The 19163-nt window shown below is 47.7% G+C and overlaps 1 protein-coding gene and 1 long non-coding RNA gene across 3 annotated transcripts in view; both read left to right on the plus strand.

Moving 5' to 3' along the window:
• AUTS2 (activator of transcription and developmental regulator AUTS2) overlaps nucleotides 1–19163 on the plus strand; it is a 771484-nt gene that overhangs the window by 94757 nt on the left and 657564 nt on the right. The gene's annotated exons all lie outside the window — the stretch shown is intronic.
• LOC120761249 (uncharacterized) lies at nucleotides 6104–18259 on the plus strand. Its single transcript, XR_005703587.1, has 2 exons — nucleotides 6104–6199; nucleotides 17306–18259. It is a non-coding gene; the product is annotated as an uncharacterized LOC120761249 (long non-coding RNA).

Genomic DNA, 19163 nt, shown 5'->3' on the forward strand with positions numbered 1-19163 from the left:
ACTCATATGGTGCGGTGCCTCGTGCAGAGAGTATGTGGGCAAAAAGAGAACATTCCTAACAAAATCCTAAGAACTTCTGTTTTGTGACACTTACTTAAACCGAAACTCAGCACTTGCTTTGGGGGTGTTCTGTGCTGGAGCAGTCCAGGGAGACTGTAACTCACAGGCACTATTGGCACCCTGCAGCTGCTGCTCTTACCTGTTCTGAGGCATCTCCGGAGTGAGGATTTGCAGCCTTTACCTGTATTTGGCTGGGGGGGGATCCCCAGCCAGCCCAGACGTCTCTCGTGAGCACGGTTCTGGGTGTGCACACGTTGTCACTTGTGGCCTGTCTCTGTCACAGCCTCCGTGCCCTGGTGTGCCAGGGGGCACGCACAGAGGGGAGAAGAGGCTGTGCTGCAGCTCCCTGGTCCCTGGCACGGATGGCTGACGTGCATCTTCCCATCGCTGTGCCAGCAGATGCAAGGATGTAGGCAGATCTAACACGGGCAGCTGAAACCAGGAAACAAAGGACACTGGTGTGCATGAGCCTTGGGAATACTTGGCTCATCCTGCCATCAGCAGGCTAAATATTTGTAATTTCTGTCATAAAAAATTCACCAGCTGCAGAAGTCAATAGAGGGGAAGTAGTAAACATGACATGACATTGCTTTTCTAGCATTGCTGAGAACAAGAAATCTCTTCTTTCAAACAAAAGCCAGACATTGCTGCCTGGATGGACTTGAATACTTCTAGGATCTTGTCAGAAAAATGTCTGCCCCAATTCAGTCATTTAGAAGAAGATCCCAGGTCTCTTTAGAGTAATAAGGCTTGAATGTAATCTCGAGCGCAGTGATTTAAAGTGCAAGGAATGTTTCTTTACCCTGCCTATTTATAGGGCAATGCATTTTTAATATTGAATGATCCAAAAGTCAGTTCAGGAAGGATATACAATCAAAGGAAGGAAATAGGTCATAATTTCTCACGAGGGACTGCATGAAACCTTCAGTCATCTTAAATTCCTCATCCAGTCCATTTCCCTGAATATTAGATGGTGCCAGAAAGGGGGTTTGTTTGGGGGTTTTGTCCCAGTGATTTGGCACGGCAGCAGCAGCATATGTTGAACATCTCAGCTGGGGTCTTTGGGGCTACAAAGGTAAAACTCTGCCCCATGGTGAACACAGATGGGCTGGTTTGTCTTTCCTTGTGGGAATAAGACACGTGCCATCACTGTAGAGGAGGAGCGATAGCCGCCCTCTGTGTTACTGGAAACTTCTCTGGCTCCGTCGCTGAGGTCCCAAAGCCCTTATAGCTTCAATGAGAAATGAAATTATCTCTCTTATTTATATCCAGTAATAATTGCTTCTTCTAATTGCCCTAGTTTGTGAGTTTCTTCCCAGCAGGTTAGGCTGAAATTTCAATTTCAGTTTGATTTGCATAATCACTTGCGCCTCTTTCCCTTCCTCCTTTCTTTCACTTGACATCAGGACTTGCTTGTCCTCTCCTGGGACCAGGAGCAGTTCCACAGGTCTGTGTCACAGGGGGAGTGGGTTAAACTCAGTCTCCTAGTCCAGTCTGTCTTTCAGTGCCCCCTCTGAAGTTATATTTCATTTATAGCCTTCCTTGGCAGCTCATGATGGCTGGGCTGAAGATGTGGGTGATCAGGTGTCCCACTGTGGGTGAGGTGGGGAGGTTAGGGGTGCTGTTGCTCTTCTTTCTGTATTTTCCTTTCCTAGAGCAGTGCATTGCAGGCTTTGCTGCAGGTCCTGCCCAGGACACAGACCTTGCTGCACCATGACGTGCAGGCACTGCTGGCTCGGGCACGGGCACGGGCTGCCCTCAACTCCACGGCCAGCTGCAGGGATTCAGTCAGCACAGGTGCAGGACACAGCTCTTCAGGCACCATTCTGGCTTTGGATGATGGCAAAATAACTTCTGAACTAGGTTCCCAGGGCTGGAGAAGGAGAGGTTCTGGCCCAGGGGTGCAGGGGCAGCCTCCCGGCTGCAGCCCCTCTGACAGTGACATCCTCAGGTTGGGCAGGGAAATGAGAGCAGTGTGTCCAGGCAGGATTTGCCCTGATGTGCCTGTCACCATTTCATGGCACACAGAAGAGGAGCCATGGCTCTGGCCTGAGGTACTCTGTGCCCCTGACTCTCCCTCTGCCTGCCAGGGGCATCTCAGTACACCTGGTGCTCCAAGGATGGCTTGGAGGCAGCAGCTCGGGCTGGCTCAGGGGCTTGGGCTGGCCCAGGGCCTGAGGGTGTGCCAGGGGATCAGGATGTGCCAGGGGCTCAGGGTGTGCCTGGGACTCAGGGTGTGCCAGGGGCTCAGGGTGTGCCAGGGGCTCAGGGTGTGCCAGGGGCTCAGGGTGTGCCTGGGACTCAGGGTGAGGAATGGGCTCAGGATGTGCCAGGGGCTCAGGGTGTGCCATGGGCTCAGGATGTGCCAGGGGCTCAGGGTGTGCCATGGGCTCAGGGTGTGCCAGGGGCTCAGGGTGTGCCATGGGCTCAGGGTGGCCCAGGGGCTCAGGGTGAGGAATGGGCTCAGGGTGGCCCAGGGGCTCAGGGTGTGCCAGGGGTGTGCCAGGGGCTCAGGGTGTGCCAGGGGTGACCCAGGGGCTCAGGGTGACACGTGGGCTCGCAGACACCCCGGTGTGTGTGACAGCATTTCCCCACTGATGGCTCAGGCCCTGCCTGAGGTTAGGTTTGCAGCGACTCCCTGATGCTCACAAAGGAAATTTGGGTCAGAAGGCATGAAGCTGCCTTGAAGACAAAAGCCCTCCTCCCTTATAGATCACACTTTGTCACCTAACAGATTTTTGTGGGTAAAGAGCCTATTTTTCTCACTTCTGTCCCAGTCTTCTAAGGTGTGAAGAGCCTTTAGTCAAGCTGGAGGGAGAGAGAAAAGTGAAGGGACTTGGTTGATTTGAGGTTTGTTTTCAAACCACATCACAGATTTTCTTTTTGCCCGTGATTCTCAGTTCACAGGTTGTGATCTGTAGAAATCTTTGGAAGGAGCTGGTATTTTGCCTTATTGGAACAAATGGGTGCTGGTCATCAAAACCACTTGAATTCCTGGGAGTGTTTTGCAAGGAAGGGTGAGGAGGGGTGTTTGTGTTACCCCAGAGCCTGAACAGCTTCCAGATGGGTGTTGTCCCTGTGGATATTACATCCCACTGAGTAGGGTGGTTACTGTGAGTAACCACTGCCTGTGTGTGTGCTGTGTCTGATGGGCTTGGGGAAAGTGGGAATGGGGAACCACGACCAGCAGGAATGTTTTGTTACTAACTCAGAATCTGAGCACTCAAGCACCCATTTTTTTATGGATTTGGGTTTATTACTCGTTGCCTCTTTTAGTGCTTCCTCTAGCCCTAAAGGTCCTAGGTGTAGTTCTGCATTCTAGTATTAAGAAAGCAAAAGGACTCTTAGATTTGAAAATAAACTCTGCAGGGCATGGGCTACATATATATTTTGCTTTTCAGTTTCTGGTATGTTTTATTTATGTATGTAAATGAAGAAAGGTACCTGGATGTGGCTGTTCAGTGTCTAAAATATACACAGCTCTTCTGCCAGGTGAAGGAGACAGAGACACCCTCTTACAAGGCCAGCTTATAAAAATCCAAACACTGTTTGGAAATTAAAATACCCAGGCAGACTTTTTGTTGCTGAGGTGACTCTTTGGCCTGGATTTTATCTCTAAGCAGAGCTTCCTTTACTCTTGAGAGGGGGTACCCTGTCCTGCCCGTGCTGTGGCCTGTGGAGATGCAGTGGTGGAATTATTTATGGAGGAAAAACCAAGCAGCCTGTTGGGGCAGCAGCAGTGAGCTGTAAAACCTGTGACTGACCGAGCAGGAAGGAATCCTCGCTGCCACCAGCTGAGGCACGTGCTGCCATAACCCTGAATATAAAGGCAGCAGAAATCCCCACCCAGGGAATTGAGGAGCGGGATAAAGCTCAGGCTGATGTACCCCAGTGTTTGCCAGGATTAGATTTGACAGCCCTTTTCCACCACTGGAAGTAATTAGAGCTCTGATGAGTGTTTGCCAGTGGCACTGGTATGGGCAGCTGGCCATTGCCTGTTGCAGTTTGGATATGGTGAGGAGATGGTAAAAGAACAAATAAAAATAATCAGTTAAGCTGCAAGAATTGTCTCTGAGCCAGGCCATGCTGCTCGTGGAGCCAGGCAGTATTTTGTCATAAGTGACGACTGGATTTGGGCTCCCTCGTTTCCTGCAACATCAGATTTGGTCCAAAGGGGACAAATTATTTTGAGGGAGCGGGGTTGTGATGCTCATTGGGAAGCCCAGGATGTGTCTGGCACTGCTCTCTTGGAGGAAGGGGGACTGCTGAGCTCAGGGGGATGTGGAGGAGGGGCAGCACATGAGGTATATATGAATGTGTGGGATCTGTCTTGGTTGGGAAACCAAGGAAATGGTTGTGGGTACCAGTTTTGACAGTGAAAAGCATTAAAATGCTGCTTTGCAACATCTGCAACTCTGTGTCCCATCTCCCTCCCCTCCTTCCAGCATCCACATCTCCAGATCCTTCTCTGGCGCTGAGCAGGAGCCTTGGATGGCTGCTGTGAGCTTTAGGAGCAAATGGAGCCCGTGCTGTGTGACTTGGTAGCAAACCTGCCCCAAGAGCTGCAGTGATGTCCCTTGATGTTCCCAGTGTAATAACAAGGAATCAAATACAGTCGTGTTCATTTCAAATTCCATTTGAAATACAAATAGGTAAACCCTTAAATTAAATGCAAAAGAGCCAGTGGAGAAAGGAAGTTCAGTGAACGTTTTTTTGTTTTAAATCTTCTGAGAAATCCTACAAAGGGCCCTGAGTAAAACAAGGCCAAGTAACAAGAGAGGGGCTCTCGTTGCCTTTTGATTCAGAAACACTCAGGAGTGTTTAATCCTGGCCTGGCTCCTGGGATGAGAACCTGTGTGCCTTGGGCTTCTCGGGCAGGGGGAGGAAGGGGCACAGCTGAACTTGCCTGACACCACTGGTCACCTACTGAGTCCCCTCAGGCAACTTGTTTTAATCTTCCTGTCCTTCTGCAGCACAGTGAAATGGTATCTGCTGGGGCGTTGTGGGTTCACATCTGCCCCATGGCCTCCCAGGGAGGGGAGGTTGCTGTGCTCTTCAGAAAAGGCCTTTGACACCTCTCAGTAGCACAGGACCACGCTTAGCTGCACCTGGAATTATTGATATTGTATTGACCTGGTTGTCTAACAGCTTCCCCCAAATCTGTTAGTGCAAAGCAGAGAATCCTACTGGCTTTGTTGGACACATCAGGTGAGGGTGACAGCTCTCAGCTGCAGGAATTCCTGCGGAGAGAAGGGAACGGGAGAGGGGTTAGGATTTAGCACAGATTTGCTACAAGCCGGGCTTACACCTGGATCTGGGAGAGATTTAGCAATATTTGGTGTGTGCTTTGCTTCACAGGGTGACACGTAGGTAGCAGTTTTATTCCTGAGTTCCTCAGCTAGCAGAAAAGGCTCAGAGATTTGGGATTGTTCAGCCTGGAGAAGAGAAGCTTCAGGGTGACCCAGTTTTTGCCTTCCAGTGCCTTAAGGGAGCCTGCAAGAAAGATGGAGAGAGACAATTTACAAGGGCCTCAAGTGACAGGACAGTGGGAATGGCTTCCCACTACCAGAAGACCGGGGTTGGTGGGATACTGGGAGGAAATTCCTCCCTGAGAGGGGAGTGAGGTCCTGGTACAGAGTGCCCAGAGAAGCTGTGACTGTCCGTGGATCCCTGGAAGTACTCGAGGCCAGGTTGGATGGGGCTTGGAGCATAGTGGAGATAATGGAAGGTGTCCCTGCCTATGGCAGGGGGTGACACAGCGTGGGCTTTATGGTGACTCCCAACCCAAGCCATTCTGTGATTCTGTGAATGACTGATTCCCTGCCTGCAGATTCCACTTCAGCAGCCAGCAAAATTGGTTCCTATCAGAGCAGCTGCCTCCTGTTTTGTTAAGGGGGAAAAAAGAAATGTTCACCTGGGAGAGAAGGGTGTTTGTGTCAGGTGAACCTGGTTGCTGGCGGTGAGGCAGGGGAGGGTCAAGCTGGGCTTGGCTTTGCAGCAGCCCTTAAAATGAGCCCCAAGTGTGCTCAGGTAGCCCAGCTCACAGAGCTGTGAGGAGCCCAGAGCATGCTGTCAGCATCCAGCCAGGAGCTGGTGTTTCCTCAAGGTTCTCTGCAGCAGTGGCAGGGGGAACCAGCAGGTTTGTTGTTTTGTTTGGTGTCCAGGCACACTGGTGGGGGTATTGCTGTGGTGTGTAGTGCAGAGCTGAGCCCTGAATACAGCTCTGAGATGCTGCTTGATGGCGTGGAGGAAGAGTGTAAAGGGTGATATAGCAAAACCTTGTGAGAGCTGCTGATAACAGTTTGGGATTTGGCTGCAGCTGAACCATGCATAAAAATAAAGCTCTTGGAGTAAAGTCTCAGGGCTGGTGGTTTAGGAAATGTCTCTTTGTTTCAAACCGTCCAGTTTGAGCGCTGGTGACTGGGCTCAAATCTCACAGACTCCAGCTCAAAATTTTCCAAGAACTGAGGTTTTTTTAAAGGCAATTCAAGTTGAGCACCCTTCCTCCAACCATGATTTTGGAAGATCACAGCAGAGGCTGCTCAATTAAAATGTAATTTAGTTTTCCTCATCTGAGAACTGGTCCTGTTTATTCACGTTGTTGGTGTTACTCCTATAAATAGCCTCACAGCATTCCCTGAATTCTAAATATCTGAATTTACTCTGAGACCAACTTGTTTGAAAGCCTGGGTGGCTGCAGGAGAGCCTAGCAGCTCCTAAGTGAGCTTTCTGAACAGGATCCTTCAACTCTGGCTCTTGCTGCACTCACAGATTTTTGCTGGAGTAGGTTGTGAGATAAAGGCTTGTTTGGGTTGCAACATGTGAGAAAATTAATTTGTGTGTTCAGTGAACATTTGAAAACCAGATGTCAGAGCAATGGATATGCTGATTATTGGAATTAGGGAAGAAAACATGCAGCCCCCAAACCATCCATCTGACTAATTTCCTGGCTCTTTTGCCCCAGGAAGCATCCTACATCTCAGACCTAGAGGAGTAAATAAAATTATTGGTGTATTTATGATAATTGACCTCAACCTGCCTGCTTTGGCCTTTCAGATACATTTAGATATTGTCTTCAAATTACAATTTCACTTGTTTATCAGGGGCAGTTATATAAGTATGTACTGAAATACTTGCAAGCATTTGGTTCTCTAAAACTCTTAGCCATGCTAAGCAAGGCAGACCATGGTAGGTGAGCTTTAAGAATCCACTGATGATGTTTTAAGCCCAAGTTAAGTGCTTTGTATGATCTGTCAGTCAATCCAAAGAGGCTCTCATGATGGACAGACCATGTGTTGGCTTGCCTGACACTTCTCAAAGATTCTGACAGCGACACGTTTTAAACAGAGTTGTCTTTTAGCTTCTTTTGTCTTCAGCTTCCTTTCCTGCTGATTTGTTTATGTTAAATTATAATACATTGTGTGATGGTCCCAACTTGGAGTATTGGGATGAAAATGCCAGTGGTGTTTGCATGCAGATGCTGGGTGCCTGGATCTCTGTGCTACCAGCTCTGAATCCGTTTCCACGTGTTGAGTTTTGAAAAAACAGGGATCTAAACTCAGGCGTGATTTAGCTTTCTCATGACCTTAATAAGTATCATGTACAAGACATGTAAATGTGGCACTGGGGGACATGGGTTATTGCTGGGCTTGGCAGTGCTGCAGGAACAGACTTGATGGTCTGAGAGGTATTTGATCAGTTCTGTGATTCCATGGTTATGTGTCAATAGAAAAAAAAAAATCACTTACTTAAAAAGTCAGCTTTGCTGATGAGTTTTAATTTTGAAATGGAAAAATTATGGTTGCTCCATGGCACTGCTCTTGGGATTTACACTGCATGTGGGATCCTTAGGGAGATCATCATGCGCTAATTAAATTCTGTGGAGAACAGGAATTGGTTTGGTGCAATTAGAACAGGCAATAGCATTTAATGGGTGGGTCAGAGGATTTTCCATGCTGGTCATCCCTTATTTCTGAGGCATAGACTGAGATTTTGCTGTTTGGGAGATTCCATAGTTGGGCTGCAGGCAACTGGGCCTGGGAAGAGGCGATTCCTTCCAGCCCCTCGTGTCTGAGCTTGTGTTTTGGGCAGGGAAAGGTGGGCTTGGTGAGCTCTTTACAAGAACTCAAATTCCTCTCCCCTGACTTGTGTGCACAGTGGAGTTCTCAGGCTGGCTAAATAGTGGTTGAAGTTCAGGTAGTTCTCACCGTTTAATGCCAAAGCCCTCTGGGTTATTTAATCATGTTTTTTGGTAGCTGAGTGATGCTGGAGAACCGTCAGAATGATTTTTAACAGCTCCTTGGAAGCTGGAGCTGGGCTTCCCAGGTGCACGCACACTGTGTGCTGCTGGGATGTAGGTAATGAGAAAACACCTGATTTTTCACTGACAGTGAATGTCACACCGTGCCCTCTGATTTGCCTGAACATCCGATATTGCAATTAGACAGAGCACAGTACACACAGATGACAAAACAATTAAACAGCAGTGAAACATAAAGGGAAAAAATTAACAAGTAACCAAATTCATTTGACACAGAGATCAAAACATATCGACGGTGTCTCACAAGTCTGATAATTCCATTGAGCTGTGCAGAGCTTAACGCTGATGCTCACACGCAACCTCTGATTAACATTAAGTGGGGCTGTCATTTTGACATAGCTGGATAAACCAATATTGAAAAATCTATTAAATATATCAGACTCGAACAGGGAGCACAAACCTTATTATGTTATTTCAGCTGTAATTAGGTGGGAGATAAAATCATAAACAGGGAAGTTCAGTGGATGTTCTTGTGACGGCACAGAGACACCTGGGTGTTTGTAGTTTTGGGGGGAGGCTGGAGGGGAGCCAAGGACTGCAGGGCTGAGAGGTGACTTTGGGAATATGCACAGGACAGGTTTGTTACTCCAATGGTATTAGCTCCAGTCCTCCCTGAGACAATGACAGTTGTAATGAATGTCCTTGCATTTAACTGGAAATAGTGTTCAGTGCTTTTAGAACCCAGAGCCTCCCTAATTGCTTCTTTGAATAGATAAACATTGCTATTTAGAAGGATTGCTTTAAGATGTTTTGCATTCTGTTCTGAATAATAATGGAGGTCATGCTACTAACAACCTTCACATACAAAAAGTGCAGTTTTAAAAACAATTCTTTCGTGAGCACAAAAATAAAGACACCTTTTTCATTTTCAAGACCATTGAGGTGCAAAGCCAGGACCTGCAGAGCAAGGAGGGGAAAGCTGGGGTTTCTTCAGCTAGAGTTTTATGCACAGAGGACACAAGTTTAGTTTTATTTTGTGGCCCCATCGTGTTGTTTCCATGCCAAGTTTGTGACTTGATCCAAGGAACTCCGTGCTGCACCCTGGGCCAGCAGCTGAAAGAGCAGCTTTAGAGGCTTTGAACACCTTTTGTGTGCTGGGGACCAGAAAGTAGTTCTTTTGTTTCTTGTTATTGAGGGGGTGGTTATCTTGCCTGACTTCAGTTGTTGAAAAGCTGGTGTCCCTGTGTGGCTGAGGACTTGTGGAAGGTGACTCCCATCTGGGGATGGAGGGGAGCCGAATCCTGGCCAAAGATGCCTGTCTCCATTGGTAGCAGGAGCTGGCTAAACTCAGGTGAGAGGATTTCCAGCAGGAATATCTAGTCCCCATCCTGGTTTAATTCCATTCTGCTGGATGCCATTCTTTGTTGACTCACCAGCACTGCACTGCTGTGCAGGGAACTGCTGCTTTCCTGAGCATTTTACAAGTACAAACCCGGGAAAAGACGTTAAGTGAGCGTTCCAAGTTTACACAGGGACCGAACACGACTTTCCCAAATGGCACTGTAATGCATGACTGAAATACTTTTCATCTTCTCAAAGCTTTTCCTTCTCCTCATGTGTTCTGAAGCCCTGTGGTGAGTGAGGGACGAGCACCAGGGTGCTCCTCACACGCTGCACAGCATCCCTGGGAAGGAGCTCCTTGGCTTCCGCTGCGATTCCGGGAGCTGGGGAGCTCCCTGGGAGCTGATGGGCACGTTGCCATTAGCTTCAGCCAAGCCAGGATTTTATCTTCATCATGCAGCCCTGCCTCATCCTCTGTCCAATGTTTGAACTAACCGAGGCATAAATTCAGTTCTGATGTTGGTTGGTGAGAAGCGAAAACTGAGTTTCTGCCAAACCAGGATATATTTGCAGCTATATAGAAAAGGGTCCCATCCCAACAGGTCAGGACCTCTTTCTAATAAAGTTTATGGTAATAGATTTAACTTCTATTAGCGTATTTGCAGGGAAAGAGGTGCTTTAAGAAATAGAAATGATCTATGTCTGGCATAGAATGCTTTGCTCTGTCTCATGTACTTTAGTGTTGGAAGAATGAACAAATAGTCTGTGAATAAATAAGGGAATATTTATATTCTTTCTGGATTTCAACTGCCTGACATGTTTCCTTCTGGAATGCCAACGAGTTCTGAATAATTCCTGCAGGCAGTCATTAATCCTGCCTTCTCCTTTGCTCGGAGCAGGGGATTCCTGGTTCAGCTGTTATCAAACTCGTGGCCATGGGGTGTGCATTGCCCAGGTTAAAGCCAAGCACTGGCCAGCAGTCTGAAATGTCACTTGTGAGAGCGGACTGGTTGGCACACAAAGTACCATTGGCACCTCCACATTTTGGCAGGGGCATGTGCAGCTGAGGGGCAGGGAGCTTGTGGGGGGCTCTGTGCTGGGGGAGAGGACGGGTGTTCACACCTCTTCACCAGTACAGAAGATAGAGATGAAAGTCTGAAAAAAGGACAGGGGACACTGATTTCTCTGGGACACAAATCTGATAGCAATCTCTGCAAGCAGAACCTTGACCTGGTGCTGGATAAATACTTGTGGGATAAAATAATAGTAGTGAGAAGTCACAGTGTGTTCCCAGATGGACAGTGGTTTTTTGAACTCCACCTTTTTTAATGGTGCCAGGAAATAGCAGAGCTGGAAGAGTTGTCTGGATATTTAGATGCTTTGGGGATGTGGATTTATTTCAGAGGTACCCTGGTGGTCTGATCTGGTAGCATAGGACCAGCCACCTTCTCTTTCTCCACCACCAAATGTGCACAGCCAAGTTCAGAGCTGCTGGATGGATGTCTCAGGGTGTGGTGACACATCTCATGGTGCCTTGTCTCTCTCTGGCTTTGCTTTTCTGTGTGTCCTCTGCGGCTGCTGTTAGTGTGACTCCAAGTAGGGGGTGCACAGGACAAGCATTTTACAAATTGAGGGCAGAGCTGAGCACAAAAGCCCAGCCCAGAAGGCAGTCCTGAGCTGATGGAGTTATGAGGAATGCGTCTCTGACTTCTGAATACGTGGATATAATCATACTTGCTGAAATGCACCAACAGAAATGTAAACACAAGTGATCATTAATTTTATTGCAGGTTTTTTTTTTTCCTTTTAAGGAAGCTTGGAAGTGCTGTAAATTTGGATTTGAACCATCAGTGACTAGAGTTCAAAACATGGGCTTGACTCTTAACAAGATTTATATGTGTACTTAATGATTCTCTTGAAAGAGTTTCCAGCTGGAGCCTTGCTGTCATTAGATTTGAAGCATGTGTTAGGGTACACGTTGAGTACATATATGAGGGCTCCTAATTCCCATTAATGCAGAGTGAAGCACTGCACTGGCTGGGAAGGAAAAACCTGTCTGGCTGTTGGAATTGCACACACCAAGGAGCCCGCTGGACAGGCAGCAAGACCCAATCCTTGTCTTTCCTTGTTTCCAGATGAACTAAATGCAGCTAGAAGGATTAGCCAGTGATTTAAAAATCCACTAAAAGCAAGCTGTCACGTTGGAAAGTACCTTTGCAAGGGCTGTGGCAGAAAGCTGCGGGACGCAGGGTCTGTGTGCCAGGAGCAGGAGGGCTGAGAGCACCAGCAGCAGCAGGACCTGCTACAAGCTGTCATGTCCCTGCCTGATGGGGATCCTCCTCAGCATCACAAATTCTCCGAAGCCTACTCATTTTGAGAGCAATGAATTTATTTATTGCTTTCAAATATTATTAGGCTCAGAAGAACGATAAGGCTTTGAACAGTGAACCGTGCCCGTTCGGGTGGAAAGCAGAGCTGGGCTGTTCAGGGCCTGTTCAGCTGGGAGAGCTGCTTGGAAGGATGGAGCTTTTGGAGGGAGGGTGAGGATTAGCTCAGGGAGGGAAAAAAAAAATAGTCTGAGCCCATAAATGGGAAATGTTGGTGTTGGTGTGCTCAGGATTAACTGCAAGGCATATGGCATGTAACTGCAGTCAGCGATGATGTTTCCAGCTACTTTATGCATTTGTTCTTTGGGAAGGTAGGTGAAATAGCGAGTGTTTAATTAGAAGCCAGCCTGCTCTTCCCTAGGCTGGTTATTACTCCACGACTGACAGAAGTGCTGAAGAGCAGCTAGACCTCCTGCTGCAGAAAGGAAGCAAGGAAACGTATCAACAAGCAGACAGAAGTGACCCTGGAGATTTGCCTAGAGTATCAAAGATAAGTTTTCAACCCCTCAGGGTACAATCTCTGCCCTCCTCCCAGCAGCTTGGGCTGCACCAGCACTTCTCAGGCTTTCTCTAAAGTGGTTGGCTGTGAATGTCCTGCTGGAGAGGACTGCTTCAGGAGGTGATGTAGGTGCTGCCTACAAGGATGGCTTTGTTGCTCCAGGCTGATAAAGGCTTCCTCTGAGTGTGTGCTTTGCCAAGAGGAAACACCTGGGTGCTGAAGGCTCTTCTGGGAGCCTGTTGTGTAGGGCTGTGCTGGTTTGATTTCTTTCCTTGAAAGCAGCGAGCCCCTGGGTGCTGGCTCTGTGCGGGAAAAGAGCCCCGTGGGTAGGTGCTGTGCTCCCGTTCCTGTCTGCCTCCGGAGCTGAGCATTTCCAGGGAGATTCCCACGCCTGTGTGCTGCACGCACAGCCTGCGCCCAGGATTGTTCGCTCACCGTGCTTCCTCAGACTCAGAGCAGCCTTTATTTACACAGCCACTGCCTCCTCCAAGCAGGCTAAAAATAAAAGGCTTGCTCTGAGTAAGCAGATCGCCTTCTCCGTGAGATCCCTGTGATGTAACTGCGGGGTTTTTTTCCCCTGTCGCGGGCAGCGTGCCTGAGCTGGGGCTGCAGCAGAGCTGACAGCGTGACAAGTGCCACCTCCCACGCCCAGGCACTTGTGGAGAGGCCCCGTGGCACAAGGGAGTTCACACTCATTGACTGCGATGGGTAGCAGCTCCAATCACGCCCCAAAGCTGCCGGAGAAAAGAACATTTCAGGGCAGAGCCGTGTCAGGAAGAGAGAGAGGCAGGCGGAGGCTGGGAGCAAGGCAGCCTGACAAGTGCTAAGAGGGTCTGCAATCTGCACTGTGTCATCATTAAAGTGCCTGCCATTAGCTGGCGAGGCGCGTTAGGAGGTGATACCAGCCACATCCAGCCTTTTGCTCCGGTGCCCTGAGATGCTTTGGAAAATCAGGTGGTTTCAAGGAGATCCCTGATCACATTGTGCTTTGCATGCAAGAAGTTACACCTGAGCTGGTTACTTCAGGGTCTGGGGAGCTGCTGTGCCAGGCTCTGCAGGAACACGGACCAGAAGGATTCTTCTCTGCTTGGCATGGGGAATTCCCCAGCCAAAATACATCCAGCGCCCCTCAAACATAAAAGCAGTGAAGGAAGCTGAAGGATAGAGAAACCAAACGGCACATCCAGGGTGACAAAAGCAAAATGCAGCGACTACTGCCCAGTTCTGTGTTCTCTTGGTCACAAAGTTTAGCAAGTTAGATTTGATTTGTATAATTAATACCCTAAGGTGCTCTCTGGGAAGTTCAGTGGGAGGAGAGTTCTTGTTAGCTCCATCTTGAAGCTTTGCAGAAATTCTGGGGCTCGGGGTGATGTTTTATAGAGTGCCTCTTCATTTTCTTGAAGGCCTTGATGCACCAGCTCTGCAGTGAGACCCCGCAGACTCCCCTTTGCAAGCACATTCTGCTTGGGCAGCCAGAGAAATGAGTCCTCACCTTGTAACACTGGTTTCCCAGAGATCACAGCATCATTTTTCCGGGCAGTTCATTTTCTAGATACTTCTCTCTCAGAATAACCCCAAAATTGGAAAAAAAAAAGGCAAGACTTGTCCAGTGGGTGACATCTGTTCCTGTTCCTTTCCCTGCTGCTGGTACTGAGCTGTGCAGAACACCGAGTGGTTGTCAAACTGTTTGCCCTGGGATGACTCTGTGGCAAGAAGTTCCATGAGCTAATGTACTTACACTGAAAATTGTATTACCTCTGTGATTCCACCAGCTCCCTTTTGCTCTTACAGAGAAAGGAGGTCTTTTGGGGTCATTTTCTGATGCTTTCAGCAACTGAAGAGATATAATTGCCAAGGAAACACCCAGCTGCAAGGCAGCCGAGCTGCCAGGGCCTGAGTGGAGATGGCTGTGAAAGCACAAAGGCTGGAGGTGATGGGAAGTGAGGAAATTAGAGAGTGCAGGACACCCTGAGTGCGATGTAGTTGGGAAAGCGCTGCTTTGGGAGCTCTCTCTGCTCCTGAGTGGGGAATCTGGACTGGAAAGGGAGGCAGGTCACTGTGCTCCCAGGATCCCATCTGTCCCCTTGTGCTGCCCAGCAGGAGCAGCAGCGCTTGTCCATAGCTGGGAGCTGCTGTCACATGGGATGGGGACAATTCCCTTGTAGCTGGTGCCACGTCAGCTCCCTTATAGCCCTCTGCAGCCAGGCCTGCTGCTGGCTCTGCGAGAAACCTGCCAGAACAAGGCATTAATGGTACTCTGTGGAAGGGATGGAGGTATCAGAGGATCAGTAAAGAAAATGGATTATTATAGACCTTCTGATAGTACAGAAATCTTTGTACTTGGCTGCTGCTGAAGTAGAACTTTGTGTAATGATGAGAACAGACATTAGTATACACCAGACATGAGATTTTTACAATCAGTTTTATTAATTTTAATTGATTATAAAATAATGGGGGATACATTTAAGAAGACTGCTTAATTCACTGTAATTATAATATGCTTAATTATTATAAATTTGATGGTGCAATAAAGGTATTAAAATAAATAGAACAGTAGAGGTTCTCATTAAAATTGCATCTGACCTCTGTGCATTGATATGTGCTGGAGTGAATGCAGTAAAATTGGCTGCAATGTGGGAGCAGTGGGAGCTATTAATTCCCAAATCGCAGGTCTTGGCAAGCACGATGCAAATAAAGTCAAACTTAACTATCTGTCTCACACGAAAGACCAGAGAGGGCTCTGCTGAAAGAACAGTAGCCTGTGAATCACTGATAATTCCAGCTGTGCAGCTGCTGCCAACGTGGGGATTGTGGCACTGAAATTATGGACACTTGATAGAAATTGAAGTGATGCCCTTCACAGCAGTGTAAGATCCACACTTGCAGTGTGATGCAACTGCCGTGGCACAAGTGTTTGTTTCTGAGCGTGGTTTTGACTTTTGGATGCTTATCCTGACCCCGAGCGTTGGACTGGAAAGCTCTCAAGATTTGGTGTTTGAAGGCTATTTTAGATTTTCACTGCCAGACCCAGAGAACATTTTGCAATCTGGAAGCAAGCAATGATTGAGGGCCAAATTTACAATTTTTTTTTTTTTTTTTCCTTTGGATGAGGAAGAAATTTGTTTTGCATCTGTGGTGTGGCAGTTGTCTCAGTGGGTTGTTCCCACTCCCCCTTTGTCCTTAGGTGCTGTGAGCACACAGGATGGAGCAAGGCACAGACGTGAAGCCCTCGACTGAGTTAAAGTAGCAGTGCCGCTCCTGCTGGGCTCACTGCTGTCTCTCCTGGACATTGGTTGCTGTGACTAAGTGCCCTGAGAAAAAGCTGAAGCAAGTTTGCGTATTTCACAGCTCTGAAAATGTGGATTTTGATTTTTGCAGTGGGCAGTGGACCCATAAAAACCATTGGGCAGTTATTTTAAACCTGTTCACATCTTCCTGAAAACTTAAACTGCATAGATTGGAAAGGAGGATGTTACAATGGTTGTAGGGAACCTGGTGTATTATAGGTCAGGTGTTTCCATTGAGATGTACAAAAAAGCAAGCACTCCTTTTCTGTGGTGTGTTATATAGGTGAGCAGTTCTTCAGGTGAGCCTGGCTGGAGGATGGGGCTGGCACTCAGCTTCTTCCTTCACTGTGAATGTGGTGGAGAAATGGTAATTTCCACATTAAATGTGAAGGAGGCATTTTATCCTATGGCAACAGCACCTGCTTTGCAATGATCTGGTGAAAGGGCACCAGCACTTTCTGGGAGTGAGGAATGGGCTTCAATAGGATATTTCTGTCTCCGAATGCAAAACTCCTATTTCTGCCTGCTACAGCCCATATATTCAGACTCATTTTTGCACGGCACTTAAATGGACCTAAATATTTCACCAGCTAGCAAGATAACACTACAGCTTGTTTGGTATTTGGTAATCAGTTATTAGGACAGGGCTTCAGTGAAATAAAATATGAGGGCAAAGGAAAGTAACGTGCCTGTGGCATTAGAATGCTGTTAGCAAGCTTGAGGCATATCAGAGAGATTGGTCCTGAGAGTAACATTTGCTGTCTTACTGCTTTTGAACCTTTTTTTTTTTTTTCATTTGCCTGTTTCTGAGGTCTGGGATTTATCCTGAATTTAAGAACTGACAAGTTTTGATCATTTGAATAGGTATCACTGTTCAGCAGGGAATACATGTGCCAGCTGAGTTGTCTCTTACAGCCAATTTGTACTACCAGTTATACGAGATGATTTCTCAAGACTGTAATGTATTTCAGCTCTGGATTCTCCACCTGAACTGCAGCTGTTCCTCTCCTGTCCTCCCCACCTCAACTGTCCTCTGCCTTCCCCACACCTGGGCATGGTCTTTGATGTGAGTACACACAGAACCACAGAAAAATGACACTGCAAGGTTGAGAGTCTGACTTGGATTTACTAAAGCAGTGCGCTCCTAAAGCTGAAGTAATTTCTTAATCCCAGCCTCATCGTTTTGTCCTGAGCTCGTGCAGTTTGTCTTCATGTAAGCAGAACCACCCCTGCTATAGAATCTCCAACATTTCAGCATTTAGCAACTCCTTGAGCTTCTTTTTATATAAATGGTGGCTCAATTCCAGTGTCTTCATTGAGCTGAAGAGCAGAGGAATTGAGTTCATAGTTACTAGTAGTGGTGCACAAATCAGAATTATTTACAGGTAATGCCTATAAAGAAGACTTTTTCACCGTAGTAGTGCTTGTTCATGAGACCTTCTCTGATGATGACATTTATGCTCTTTGGTAGGATGGCTGTGAGCTGTAAATGTGGGAAGAGATGCCCAAGACCTGGGATTCAAGTTACTCATACCTTGAGTTCCACGCACTCAGAGATTCATCTGCTTGAAACTTGGTTGTTTCCCACTGTACTCCTGAAGAATGGTATTTGTGGAAGTTGGGAAGGGAATGGATGGTTCCAAGCTTTCAGCCTGAAAGATAAAGACTGTCCATACCTTATATCTACACAGATGTGCATTACACATATACAAGTGATACATGAATCCTAGAGAAGTTAGTGGGAGTGGAGGCAAATTCTGCTGGCTGGCCAGAGAAGCTGCCTGCCCCCTTAATTAGAGAAGGCATTTCCCTAATTTCAGCTCCCGGTTATTGCCTTTCTAGGGAGATGCACTCTCTAGCTGCTCCACAGGGAGATGGAGTGGCAGTTGCTGTTGTCTCCACAGCTTGTGCAGAGGTACACAAGTTATCCATGAGCTGTGGAGCTGCACAGCCCCCATGGCCAGTCCAGCCAGACAGCCCTGGCACGAGCTCAGTTAGTCCCTGCTCATCTGCAGCTGGTCTGGGTTTGCTTGTTTGGACAGCAAGTGCCATGTCTGTCACAAAAACATACACAAATCAATCTGCAGTCCTGCCAATAACACACAGAACACATGACGTGCTCAGGCATACTTCCTTGATCCTTGTAGACCCAATTTTACCCCATTTCCCATGCATCTGTCCATAAAGAAGAACCATGAAGGGAAAAGAATGGCAGGAATGAAACATTTGAAGAATGCTTTCAACGAGCCCATTAAACCATCCTGCTGGAAACTGTAGCCTGGTGTGATAGGTCTGGTTCAGATTTTCCATGTATTTGAAGTCTTATGTTGAAGAATGAAGCCTCTGTTTTAGAGAAATGAGTCCCCAAGCGGAAAAAGAAAGACCCCAGCTGTTAGTTAGGCACTTAAGGTTATTTTGCTTTTTGTTGGTTTTTGTTTTGTTCTGAATCCTTCTGGCAAGTGTAGCTGATGCTGCTGGCTCTCGAGCTGCTTAGAGAAATCAGTCCTGGCTGAGTGGAGCTCAGCTCGTGGGTGGTGAGGTGGGGAACCTGCTGTGGACAGGCTGCAGTGTCCAGGTGTCTTCCTGCAGAGCCTGGGGGTGCAGATGTTACATAGGGGTGTCAACTGCGTCCCTGGTATCTGCAGCAACAAAGAAAAGGAATGAGAGACCAGAATGTTCAGTGTTTCCAAAGTATTGGTTCGAATGGGTTGAACTTTGCCTGGTGGGAGAAACATCCATCTTTTGGTGCATGTTTACAATCAGTCTTGTGGCTCTAAATCCATCCAGTTACAAAACAGATGTTTCAAGTCCCTGAGATCTGGATGGTACCCAGTGGCCGTATTAATGATGCTTTGCCCTTGCTCCCTGGCAGTGAGCCTGTGGTGGTGCAGGAGACAAGCATGGCTTTTGTGAGTCCTGACGTATTTCCTCCTGTGCTGCCCAAGGAAGGGCCACGGCAGCCCTTGTTATCAGGCTGTCAGAAGAATTACGAATCAGGCGGTTGCATGAGCAGCAGGATGATTGAAGGCTGGTTTCCAATGGACTTTTATCTGGTAATTGATTTCCTCTGTGGGTTTGTGCTGTCTAATGAGGTGTGAGCTAACAGCCAGCCTTGCCCGTGGTGGGAGGTGAGAGAAGCCAGGCGCCTTTCCCTGCGCAGCTGCGGGCTCCTCACTGAACTTCTGGGAGCTTGGCACTGCGGAGACCTCTGCCCTGCTGTCACTTGGACTTGAAATTAGTGCGTTTCAAAAGTTATTAGAAGGGGGACAGATAGGGAAACACACACAGGCGGGATGAACTTCTGTACCCTCGGCTCTTTGAAAATTAAG

This window comes from Hirundo rustica, chromosome 19, assembly GCF_015227805.2.
Source record: "Hirundo rustica isolate bHirRus1 chromosome 19, bHirRus1.pri.v3, whole genome shotgun sequence".
Classification (NCBI taxonomy): Eukaryota; Metazoa; Chordata; class Aves; order Passeriformes; family Hirundinidae; genus Hirundo; species Hirundo rustica.